Raw genomic sequence first — 13,932 nt, 5'->3', positions numbered from 1 at the left:
GAATACAAATTGACGAGAGCTATACCAAGTGCAATGTGATTTTTCAAGAGCCCTTGACTAACAATGTCATGAACTTGTTTTCCCATGTCCTATTATGGATAAGGGATATGTACATTTATTACTCAAGTGCTCATCACGAGCTATGGTCATTCATGCGACCGGCCAATGTTTATTCATTTTTTAGCATTGAAGAATATGTGCAAGAGGGAAATGCTCACTCTTGCACCAGGGGAGATTGCACCCAGCACTTGTGTTACTCTTCTCTTCTCTTCCCTCTCCTCTCTCTTGCCGTGCTAGTGTAGCACTTTGCTCTAGGAGGTGCACCTGCACGTGCTCTCTCAATCTATCTTGCTCTCTATTTCTCTCGGTTCGCATATAGCTTTGATAACATGCTTGTGGATGTGCCAGGTATGCAAATTTTTCGATCTTATTGGTGTATAATGTTATTCTTGATATTTGCAGGGCTCTTCACGATCCCATTTGTAGCAGTGGTATCAGAGCGTGCATAAGCACGATCTAAATAATTTTCCAGCTTCGTGTCATGCTTTTGCCGCTCTACATCCAAATCAAGGTCGAAATCATCAACAAGTGGTTAATCCATTAAGGACACATTTGACACATCATTGTCACTGACGTCCTCATCATTCTCATAGATGTCTTCATCTGATGAACCCACTGGTTCCACTGCTTGTAGATTTTTTTCTCTACCCTTGATAGATGTTCAATTAAACAATCCACCGTTAGCATAACCATCCTCCATGACATCAATTTTCATGCATGTTGCTGCTCAAGCTTTAGCCTTTTCCCTACGTTTTGCAAGCCTTCTCTTCTCCTTCTTTGTCTTCACCTGCATGAGTGTCTTCAGATCTTCCATCTTATTTAAGATATCTTTAGCATTCACTGAGGTGTCCTTTGTATGGACTTCGGTTGTGGGTACACGCTCCACCGTTGCTAGTGCTTTTTGAACATTCAACCTCCACTTGAGAAGCTGCTTAAACTCCTACTTGCCCAACACTCGGAGATCTTCACACTGCAACTTCACCTCATATGTTGTCAAAGGATGATCCCTAACAAGAGCACAAGCTGGATCATTGAAAGTAACTGAAATAATCAATCCCAGTAACTCCAACGGCTTTTCTGTCCATATAAAATTGGATGCGGAGCACTCTTTTGGAGTGTGGTATTTCCTTACTCATACCCTTCGCGATTCGTTTCTCCTTGAAACCCCGTAGCACATCAATGATCTAGGGTGGCTCCGCAATATCTTGAAAAATATGTTTTACACCCGAAAGGCGAGGATCAATTTTTGCAACAAAGCGATATCACAAACAAATCACATATATTTCAATTGAAGTTGCACGACTAGCAACAGGTTCTGTTACCTCATCTTTTTCAAAGAGTTGCTTGAAAGCAGAGAGCAAAGAATTGTAGTCTTGAGAATGAAAGACCTTGGCGAAAAATGTGCCTTTTGGGGCAAGAAACTCAGTGGCAAGCTTAAGGGAGTCGAGGACTAGGGCAGCTTGGGATGTGGCTTGTTTAGCCCATGCCCAACCAATATTCGGGGAGCCATCATGAAGGATGACATCAAAGATGGAACATCCACACTCGTTGAGGAGCTCACATATGGAGGCTCTGCATTTGGGGGCGGTGATATCCTCTTGAAGTGTTAGAGCACCTTAGATGGGACGTATTGGCACAAGGTCCACTCCCACAATAAGGCTTCCCATAGGCATGTGCTTGTAGGCCACTTGCATCCATCCGTTGTCGTGCATCTCCACTTCTGTGATGGACAAAAAGCAGAGGAATGCAAGTTAATCTTCTTTAAAGCCTATACATTTATTGAGCAGTGACCAAGGCTTGTTTACAGGCCAAGTTTAATGCTAAATGTATGCCAAATGTGGCTTTAAGGGGCCACAACTTATGTTTTCTAATGCTAAAAGTGCGTACATTTGAAGTGACAAGCAATGGAAGTTTATGGACTAGAGTCGCTCAAACTTCTCTACATGCTTGTCTTTATGGCTCATGAATTGGAGCTACGGTGAGGAAGTTATGGCAGTTTGAAGCTGGGCTTGATTGCAGATATGTACCGGATTGGTCAATTGCTGATGAAGGGTTAAAGTTGATATGAATGCATGGGCCTAAAGTGCTCACTTTGTGGAGCGTGTCAATCTTTTCAGATCGGCAATCAAAGCTCTGGTTGCCAAGATATTAGCAGTTTAAAGTTTCGTCGGGGGTCAATTCTCTATCGGTTTGATCAGCTCGGTCAGTGTGCGATCTGGTGATTTTAAATTTTGACCAGGTTCTGGAATGTGGTGCACTTAATAGAGGAAAAATTATTTAAGGAGCATCTTGGCCGCAATGTCATCTCATGCAATGCATTGATAGTGGGGTATGCTGCGCCATAGCGGTGCTCGGCACCATGGTGGTCAAGATATATGTCTAGTGCAGTGTTTGGAAATGCCCAATAGGGCAATGGGTAGACGCAGCAAGGTGTGTTGTGCTTAACAGTGCTTTGGTTGATACATATGGCAAATGTGGTGCCTGTCAAAATCACATAAAGTTTTTGATGAGCTTTCAGTTCAAACTGTCGTCCATGGAAAGCATTGATTGTAGGGTATGCCTATCATGCTTATGGCAAGGAAGCCACGCGTGATTTTAACCAAATGTGAAGGAGCTTATTAATGCCTTGGTCGATGTGCATGCTAAATATGGTGCTTAGCATTGTGCATGCCAAATCTGGCGCCCTTTGGAAAGAGTGGCCGCCCGCCCATAAATTTGAGGTGGCCGCCCAATTTAAGTGAAGGGAGGGGGCGATAATGTAAATAGGAAGGGAAAATAGGGATGGCCAAGGCTTGCAGGTAGCACAGGAAGCAAGGAAGGAGGGAGGAGGACTCGCCCTGGTCACCACGGGCCTCGTATGCCCTCATAGTAGAAACTATTAGCCCTTGCCAGAAAAGAATCTACACAACTAATTAATGCATTAAACTCTTTTCTATTATCATTATGGTTTATTGATGCTCAAGACTGTTTGAATTTAGACTTCTATTTTTCATCACTGCCTTCCATAGCTAATAAGCTCTATTTTATCAATAATCTCCCTATCCTTCCTCCGGCAATAAGACAATCTCAAGAGATTGTGAACCCTATTTTGGATCTAGATCTCTTGGATCAAGAAGAAAAGGAGGCCCTAGACCTAACAGATGACCCTTGATCTCAAAAAATTGAAAGGTCTATACCGAGACATTTTTTTGAAGTCATTCCACTACTCCCTTTCAGACAAATTGAGCTGGACGCTATTCGCCTTGAAAACAAACTCTGGGATTTTGAGATACTGAATCAATGTGCTCCATTCAAAATTGACTGTTTAGCTCTGCTTTTTAGTTTACCACCTGATGTGGTAGAACAACGCAAAACATCAGCACTTCAATCAAAACATCTACTATCGCAGGATAAACCTTTTACACTAAAACAGATAAAATTGTCAGACATTGATAGTAAAAAGTGCTCTAATACTTCTATGGTAGCCCGTACTCAATGAGAAAGAAAATGACATTCGAAAGTTCTTGAAGAATTATTGGAACACATACAGACCATTCATCAAGTGTACTTGTAAGAAGAATCCCGATTCAAACTGCCCAGCAACGATCATATGGTTTGATCACCTTCTTTGATTTGTATTTCAAAATCTTCCTAAGTTCTTTCCTTATTCCTCTGGACCCGCACAAGTATATGCTTTCATTGGATGGGTAACATCTTTTCCCATTGAAGTTCGACGTGCGGTAGTGGTCTTTTATGCTCTTCATGAACATCTGATTGATGCAGCAAAAGGTTTAGTATTATATACACCAGGAACTCCATTCCTCTCTCGAGTTCAACACCACCCAATTGGTCTAACCATCGACACAATTTTCAAACCCTCTAGAAGTAAGGGACAGCTGAAGCGTATTGCTAATACACCAAGCAATACAACATCATTATCAAAACAAACTCAACAATTTCGTGGATCTGAGGACTTTGGCGAGACTCCAAGGATGCTTAAATACAATACAGATGACAAGGTACGACATTTAATTACTAGAACTAATGAGTTACAATGGTTTAAACAAGGTAATAAAAGTAAACATTGGTTTATTCACTTAAACTTTCATTAACAAATTTATGGAGTTTATACACCCTCACACTTTTTTTGATGAAATGTTAAAGGATATTGGAATCAGAAATAATCTTGAGCATTTTCACATTAAATTTGGATGGAAGTACACGAATAATGTTGGCCAATACTTGTATAAACCCTTTACTACCTTTGCTAACCTTTTGATCTTAATGAATCTTGTGTTTGCCAGAGTCAAAAACGGTTTAAAAATTTCCTAAAACATTTTGACCATCTTGGTGAGCATGTTTTTACTACTCAACCATCATTCATAAAACACCACACATTAAGGAATAGCATATCCAAAGGCTTTAATCATATCCCTCTTGTCCCTGTACATCTGCATTCAGTTAAAGCCGAGTTCAAGAAGGGATGGGAAAAATTATGCCATTTACTAAATATAAACTGTACACAGTCTCACTTTCATTCATTTGAAGAAAGACTAGAAAAAACCTTCCAATCTATCTTCCCAAATTATAGGCATAACCAAAGTCCCTGGTTCATGGAAAAAGATATCTTGTACGAAATCGAATTTATCCAAAAACACATTTTTATATGTGGTTTGGACAAATCAGCCCAAACTCCTGTCTTTATTTGTAAACGAATCATTAGACTGTATGCAAAGAACATATTAAATTCTTCAGAATTCATGCCTATAAACGGGTGCACTAACACCATCATCTCACTCATTAATACACCATGCAAGGATTTTAATATTATACCTTCTCATGATAGAGGTCTTCCCTATATTATGGAAAATTACAAAATTCACAAGGCAGAGTTCCGTCGGATAACAAATGCCCATGATTGTGTGTTCTCCCCTGTTGTGGCTAGTAAGATCACTAAATTCCTACATGATTTATCTATTGGGCTTATTGAATATACTGAGAACTTTCAAAAAAACCTTCAAACATTCTCAAAGGTAAATACAAACGCATACTGGATCATTAACAACCAGTACGATGCTGTGATAAACCTTCGCAAACTGATTTACTATGTTCATACATATGATATTAAAGCTTGTTATGAAGAAATTCCTCACCATGGGAAGCATAGCCTGATGGAGTCTTTGATAAACATTAAAAGATTAATAATCGGTCAAGGTTATAAAGGGTTTAAACCATCTAGGAACAAAATCACCCTTACAAAAAAGAAGTCGGAAGTGAAATGGTCTTTTGAATTCTTTAAGGCTTTAAATATCTTCCTGTTAGACAATTGTTTTTCAAGGTTAGGATCTGATATTTATCGACAAACTAAAGGAATTCCAATGGGATACTCATGTTCTCCTTTATGGTGCAATATATATTTTGCTTGGTTTGAGCTAGAATATGTTAGAAAATTATTAGACTAAAAAAGAATGATATGCTTTTAGCTTCCTTACACTCTAATCGATATATGGATGATCTTCTATTCATAAATAACACATATATTGCAAGATGCATGAATCACAACAGACCCTTGTCCCCTGAGGACCCCTTTACAATATATCCATTGGATATCATTTTAGTAAAACCGACTCATACAAAATTTGGCTCTACGTATTTAAACATGAAAATAATTCTACAAAGACCTTTTATCGGAGAATATACTACGAAAACAACATGGAAAAAAGATGCATTACCACGACACCAAGTATCATTCATACAAGCGGCCAATAATCGCCCTGCATAGTTAGCATACAAATTATGTGTGTCACAGATCTTTGTTGGGGTATAGGCGCCTGTGCCTTGCCCGGACACCCAGAGTCTGGGCGCCCACTGACTTGTATACCTTATACATAGCATAAGTGTATAGGGGGCTGCTCACTCTTTTGAGTCTCCCCACCCACATCGTGTCTGTCTCCTTCTCTCTCTCTCACTCTCCGTCTGTGGTGCTCCCCGATCCCCTTCAATTGGTATCAGAGCTATGGTGACCGCGGAGAGCACGACGGCTTTGAGAGCTTCAAGGCGATAGCTCGCTCGCTCTCGACGGTAGAGAGAAAGAGACAGACACGATGTGGGTGGGGAGACTCAAAAGAGTGAGCAGCCCCCTATACACTTATGCTATGTATAAGGTATACAAGTCAGTGGGCGGCCGGGCAAGGCACAGGCGCCTATACCCCAACAACCTCCTTGCTTAAAGGCACAGCCGCCTTTAAGTGGGAGGTTGTTGGGGTATAGGCACCTGTGCCTTGCCCGGCCGCCCAGAGTCTGGGCGCTCACTGACTTGTATACCTTATACATAGCATAAGTGTATAGGGGGCTGCTCACTCTTTTGAGTCTCCCCACCCACATCGTGTCTGTCTCCTTCTCTCTCTCTCTCTCACTCTCCGTCTGTGGTGCTCCCCGTTGTTGGGGTATAGGCGCCTGTGCCTTGCCCGGCCGCCCAAAGTCTGGGCGCCCACTGACTTGTATACCTTATACATAGCATAAGTGTATAAGGGGCTGCTCACTCTTTGAGTCTCCCCACCCACATCGTATGTGTGTCTCCTTCTCTCTCTCTCACTCTCCGTCTGTGGTGCTCCCCGATCCCCTTCAATTGGTATCAGAGCATAGGTGCGGAGGGAGCGCGTGTGTGCACAGTCACGACGACATCGGAGAGCCAGTTTCATTCCCGAATTCGCGTCCGCGCGCGCGCACTTTCAAGAGTGCAAACAGGGTTTTGACTTCGGCATCGGAAAATTCAGCTTTCCGAGAGTGTTTCCACCAAGCGTCCTGGCGTTTTACCCCCCTTTCGAAGCCATTCGAGCCATCGGAAACCTCATTCGAGTTACGGTTGAGTAGCTGCATTTTCAGCCCTCTTTTGGCAGTTTATGTTGCGTTTTTCGGCCGAAACGGAGGTTTTTGGCATAGCTTTCACACCCGGACTCATATACATTTGATCCAGGAGTCTACCTTGGGGTTTTGGCACGCTCCAGACGCGCTCGTCATATCAGAATTTTAAAATTCTGAACACTGAATTTTCTGCAGCAGCAGTTGTTTATTGTGTGTCGAGGATTCCACACATGGTTTGCTCTCAGATGTGAGAGTGATATTTGCTGCAAGTTTCCTCATAGGTGGGAGGATACGATGTATGCCTTATGTGGTTTGATGCTCAGGGAGACTAATGTGATTGTATTTTGAGCTCGGCAATGTATGCCTCGAGCATGTTTTTTGACAGTCACAGGTAGAGCAAATATTTGTGTACTAGATTTGCAGGTGTTTGCAATGATGTATGCAAAGTGTGGAGATTGGTGCATGCATTTGGAGTGCGGTTTGATGCGCTTTGGTTGCTCATGGGTTTGAGCGTGCAGTCAGTTTGGTTACTGTTTTTGTGGCCGTTTTACTGACGAAACTTTGGCGAAATTTTCCCAGGAGTTTTATGCGCATCATTTACGCGATCTAGGTAGAGATTGCGGGTTGCACTCAACATTTGCGTGCGGTGTTCTCTGCAGGTGGGAGATTTGTGCGTGTGTATGCATCGATACCGCGCATTGTGGGCTTGGTGATTAGCTCACGGGTTTGACAGGCGTACAGTTATCTTAGCACACTCATAGGAGCAAGTATTGTGATGTATGCTTGTGTGGCTACGAGCTAGGTAGCCGGATTCGAGCACTAATGGCTTGAGGTTTTTCAGCAGGTTTCAGCTACAGGTTTACAAGTTTACAGGCAGGTTTGAGGGCTTATTTGGGTGCTGAATTTTCAGCCATTGTTTCCTCTTTGCAGGTGTCCATGTATGGCTCAGTTGTAGGCTGATCTGGGACACGTTTGTGACTTGTTTATGCAGTTGTTTAAGAGCTGAATTTTGGGGCTGTTTTGCAGCCATATTTTACAGTCATATTTGCATACTTTTGTTGATGCAATTCGAGCCAGTTTAGGGCTGATTTGGTTGACATTTGCTACTCATTGTTGGTTGCTCTTTTGCGAGCATTATGACCGATTTTTCATTTGACTTCCAGCGTTATGGTCTGACACAGTTTGATGGTGCAGATTTTGTTGCTTGGAAGGAGCATATGCTTAATGCATTGGCGGATTTGGGGCAGGATAAACCCTTGCGTGGTTTATCGGCAAAGCCCAAGTCTATGCGTGATGATGATTGGCAGGATCTTGATGAGTTAGCCATGTCTACGATTCGTTTGCATCTGGTTGAGTCTGTTTACTGGCAGGTCTCGAGGGAGACTACAACTCATGCTTTATGGCAGAGTTTACATGCTATGTACGCGACATCCATGTCTACAGGGGAGTCTAGTCCCACTTCTATGTCCATGGGAGAGATTGGTCCCACACGCAAGTCTCGATGGCATAGAGACTTGACATGTTGGCATTGTGGACATAGAGGGCACATTAGGCGTCAATGTTTTAGGCGTTTGAGACAACGGAGGCGACAGATGTGTGATGCAGATTTGGGCACGACAGATACTAGTGAGATCAGTACGGTGGTTACTGAGTATGCTTGTGACGGCGATGTCACATTTACATCTAGCTTGTCTTCAGACGATCTTATGTCTACGGATTGCATATCGGATTGCAAATTGTCTTCACATTGGTTACTAGATTCAGATGATTCTTTCCATGTCACGTCGCATCGTGAGTGGTTTAGCACGTTTTCTAGTGGGAGACTTGGTTGTGTGCACATGGCTGATGGTGTTGTGTATGACATTGAGGGTTCAGGAGACGTATGTTTGTCCTTGCCCAGTGGTATGAGATTTACCCTGCGTCATGTGCGTTATGTGCCAGATCTGAGATGGGATTTTATCTCAGTCAGATAGTTACGGAATAGTGGATGTCAGATTTCGCTACGAGAGCGAGATTTTGTGATGCATTTGGGTTCGCTAGTGATTGCGAGAGGTGCCAGGAGTGGTACAGGTTACCCATTGCATGTGGATCACGGGAGAGACGGTGTTGTCTCTGTGATCACGCAACCAGGTAGAGAGCGAGAGAGCAGGCGAGTCTCTTTTGCTTGTGGGTTGCAGGATGCTTTGCATGGAGTGCAGAGTAGTGAGCTCGTTGTGCACACAGTTGGGGCACGACTTGAGCAGTCACACAGAGAGGTGACAGAGTCAAACATGCATGCTTTGCTAGTGACTGAGCAAAGCAGAGAGTCAGTTGTGCGATATACTTCTATGCAGGATAGAGAGGTAGAGAGGTCTTGCTCTAGTGAGTCACGACAGGAGGACGTTGTGCAAGAGTCTATGCATACGGAGTTAGAGCATGAGAGCTCTAGCGAGTCACAACAGATTGAGTGGTCATGTTTGCAGTGGATGATTGCAGAGGAGGCTGAGACGTCAGTGATTATGCAATCATTCCTTTCTATGCTCGACAGTGAGCATGGGGATATAGTTGTGCAGGATATGTCTTCCAGCAGACACCTAGAGCAGCTGGTTTGCTCTGAGGTTGCACGATAGGTTGATGCGTCTTTTGCGGACAGTCAGGAGATGCATGTGGCTGACATGCCTTGTCAGTCAGAGATGCCTACTGCGAGGGATATATATGTTGATGCATGCTTCGTAGAGCTAGCAGGGCCCGCTAGCATTGCATCGGCATTCGGTGGTCTCATGTATGAGATGTTGATCTTGAGACCGGATATCGCAGCTACAGTGGGAGCATTTGCAGTTGGGGTTGTCAGTCATTTGTTGACTGATGATGGCATAGTGCACGAGGGAGATATGCAGGTATTGCGTACATACTTGCAGTACGTGTGCGGTACGTCTGGTGGTGTATGGACTTACACGGGAGCAGGACAGCCGGATGCACACGATCACAGCCAGCCAGTGGGCATCAGTTGAGAGCGGTTTTCTCTCGCCTTTTGTAGTCTTTAGACTAGGTTCTCTTGCTTAAAGGCACAGTTGTCTTTAAGTGGGAGGTTGTTGGGGTATAGGCGCTTGTGCCTTGCCCGGCCGCCCAGAGTCTGGGCGCCCACTGACTTGTATACCTTATACATAGCATAAGTATATAGGGGGCTGCTCACTCTTTGAGTCTCCCCACCCACATCGTATGTGTGTCTCCTTCTCTCTCTCTCTCTCTCTCTCTCTCTCTCTCTCTCTCTCTCTCTCTCTCTCTCTCTCTCTCTCTCTCTCTCTCTCTCTCACTCTCCGTCTGTGGTGCTCCCCGATCCCCTTCAATCTTACCCATCATTTATAATGCTCCATGTGTAGTTAAAGCATTTATTGATTTACAACGACTGAGCTTTATGTTTGCTTCGAAGGGATTCAAAAGAACACGCATTATAACATAAATCACACAATTTCTAGTAAAAGGTAACTTCTTTGGTATCAGATTCAAGATCAGATCTTTGATAAATATACTGAATGAACAAGAAATAGAACATGATGCACATAATTCCGATAATAATATGATAAAGATCTCTGAAACAATTGGGTTGGGTGCAGGAGAGTAACCAGCAAAGCGAGAACACACAATGACAAGAAGGATGGCAGACAGAAATACCATCTCAGTACACAACATGATGGCGGCTTCTTATTTATTTTTTTCATATGTAACTCATATAAGTGTATGAAACTTTTTATTCAATAATAGTCTGATTTTTTACCCCACCAATGGAAAGGGTACCATGACATTTCTACAAAAGGGTTTTCTGGACAATAAACATTGCAAGATAATTTGTCACCAGATGTGTTGCAATAATAATCATGGATATTATGGTTCGCATATGAAGTGATATTGTGTACTGTTAGATAAAGTATAATTTGACAAACATCAGATGTTGGAAACATTGATACTATCTCAAGATCACTTAAGAATTGTGAACTAGAGTCTAAGACAAACTCAAGTTTTAAATAGGCGGGGGATATGTCCACTTGGTGGGCTATCCCCCACCAAATGAGCATACTCCCACGGTTGGGGGTGGGGCCTCTCTCTCTCTCTCTCTCTCTCTCTCTCTCTCTCTCTCTCTCTCTCTCTCTCTCTCTCTCTCTCTCTCTCAATCCCGAAAGTTGGCAATAAGGATTTTTTCCAGGATATTGCAACCCTTGTTGAACAAGGATGCCCAAAAAGGCACAAGTATCAATAAACTAGTTAAACAAGGCTATATCTTCCTATCCCTCTTGCTCTCTCTTTCTGTATATCTGAACCTCGGCAAGTAGCTTCGTGAGCAACACCATCTTGTTTAAAACCACTTATATATATATATATATATATATTTATATTTATATATAGCCCAAGCTCTATCTTTACACAACACTGGGGTTTTTTAATTTAACCTCACTCTCATGTTTTATCCTCTGGGAATTTGGTCTCACTCAATAAATATCTCTTGCATATAATGAAACCTATCACTTTGACAATTGGTAAGTACACCGATTAAGGCAGAGCCTAAACATGGTGCATACAACCGGCCTAGACACATGGGCACCGTAAAGACGTTGCATATTAAAAAACACAAAGGGCTTGCAAGAGCGTACCCTACTGTGCACCAACACACAACCCCGAGTACTATTTCACACACACACACACACACATCGTAGGGAAGTGCTGCTCGTTTCTACTTCTGGCTTTGCAAAATGGCGCATGCATACTTGAGGGATTGCCATCCTGGTCGTTTTGTACACAAGCGACTCACACACACTCGGTCATATAGTCATCTCAGCAGGCGATTCCTACTCACAAACAATCATTCATCATCCGGGTGCACGAGCGAAAGAATCATTCACAGCATTGGGAGTATTGCACGGTAAGGGAAACTCGTGATTTTTTCAGTATTGTGGATCCAGTTACATTATGGCAAAGTATAGGTTTAATTGATTGATTTACATAAACATGGTCTACATAGCTATGGCTTGTCATGTATAAAGGTTTCTTTTAAAAAAGAAAGCGTTTAAAAAAAAAAAAAACACTCTTTGCGTTTCAATAGAAGGATGTAAATCAAACATGGGGAAACTCGGAACAAGCATGTTGTATACTTGTGGAGTATGTGTATAAAGGCATAAGAAGGGGGAATATTTGAAACAAAAAAATGAGTATGGTATAAACACTGTCTGCATAGTCGGGAACACTATATTATCTGCATGGTTTGGAACACGGTGTTATGAATATCTCATATACAATCACTGGAGGCTGTCTTGGGATACATGGTTGATAAGCAAAAAAGTGGCCAAACTAGGTCTTAACTCTCCATGCAATAAGATAGAGTACACTCTAGATGGTAAACAAAATGAAGTTATGTAAATGTAGTTAGCATTGTGTGTCGAAGCTTGATCATGTCAAAGCTTTGAGTCCCCGTTTACAAAAGAGAAGTCTCTTTTTATAGGCCAAGAGAGTGATTAGGGAACAGATTATGAGCAAGAGATCTTACTACAAAGTAACCTCTGTTAGAGGCATTCCCCCAATGAGAGAGCTCCGTCTGTCGTGCTTATTGACCAATTTTCTCCTAATCGCCTTCATCATGGCGAGCTTTGTCTCCATGCCTCCTTCCATAGCTTGAGTTCAAGAGCTTCCTTATAATATTTGAGAGAATCTTGATAAAATAAGATAAAAATCGAGAAATAATGGAGAGAAAGAAATTATGTTTGTGAAGTTGGATAACTTCTTCCCATGTGGACAGATAGGCTCCACCATTTTGGCCATATCTTGCAAACCATAGCTCCAAAATTAATTAAAAAAATAGGGACAAAAAGATCAGCTCAATCCTTACAACTTTGCTGTTGAAAACTTTTTCCAATTGGGAATGGAAAAAATAGAGAAAAATCCCACAAAAATATGTAACCGTCTTTTCCCTTCCAAATGTCTTCCAAGTGGTCCCCTCTTGACTCCATGTGCAAGCCTTGTGTCCACAAGTGAATTATGATTGAATTTGATAATATTTTGTTGACTCCAACTCCATAATGCATAAGATTCTCTTCCCTTTCACTATTGACTCTTATTCTTCACTTATAGTGGCTGTCACGTAGTGATCGTTAAGTAGAATCAACATCCATTGAATTTTGCATTTTCATAGGGTTTGTCTCTACCTCTCCTTATTTTTCGAAGATCCAAATGTGTCAAAACCATAGCTATGTACAAAATAAATACATAGATTTTTGTGATTTTCATGCATCAGGTCCCTCCTCTTCAAAGCCTTGAAGCCTTGCCATCAAGTACCTACCAAGAGAGAGGTGGACCAAAATTTGAAAACCGGCCCTCAGTAGCTCAAACTCTGATGGATCCAAAAAAACAAAATATTCCTAGACAAGAAGTATTAATCCACAAAAGTGATGGAGAATTTGAGCACAAGGAAAACAAAATAAAAGACCCAACAAAACCAAAAACAAGAACACCATTGGAAAATAAGGTAGTGGCTAATACCATAAATGACTCAAAGTCACAAGTGATGATACCAATTCCTGAAGTGAAAGAGCTATGGACACAAGCCTTATGGGAAACAATAAGGAATAATAAGGATGGTAGTGCAACTTTCAAGCTTGCACTATCATTGAGATCAACATCGATCATGAAGTTTACCCAAGAGATATACAATCTCTATATAGTGACACAAAAACTTGAAATGTTGAAAACTTTTTTTTCATAGGAGAACAAAAAAAAAAATCAGAAGTTAGGGTGGTGCCCTCACAATGGAAATCAATTCCAAATATGATGGATTCTAAGAGCCTACATGAACTCATGTCTACTCCTATACAATGCATGATTACTCTCTTTGAGTTGTTACAGATTAGACCACACCTATGGAGAGAGGTGGGCAAAAACTTGGAAAAGATGGGAGTTAAAATTTCTCTTCAAGATGTTTCGTTAGATAATCAAATGGGTATATTGACACAAGAGAAAACAAAGGCAAAACATGTACCTGTCAATAAGGTGGGTGATTACTGTGAA

The 13,932-nt window shown here is 41.9% G+C and overlaps 1 pseudogene; it reads right to left on the bottom strand.

Annotated features, from left to right (window-relative positions):
• Positions 1 to 427: 427 nt before the first annotated feature.
• LOC147449299 (adoMet-dependent rRNA methyltransferase spb1-like) lies at positions 428 to 1,772 on the bottom strand (annotated as a pseudogene).
• Positions 1,773 to 13,932: the final 12,160 nt, after the last annotated feature.

Source organism: Adiantum capillus-veneris, chromosome 10, assembly GCF_014529385.1.
Source record: "Adiantum capillus-veneris isolate H3 chromosome 10, ASM1452938v2, whole genome shotgun sequence".
Lineage (NCBI taxonomy): Eukaryota > Viridiplantae > Streptophyta > Polypodiopsida > Polypodiales > Pteridaceae > Adiantum > Adiantum capillus-veneris.
Note: the sequence above shows the minus strand (reverse complement) of the source record. Positions and strands in the feature narration are given on the sequence as shown.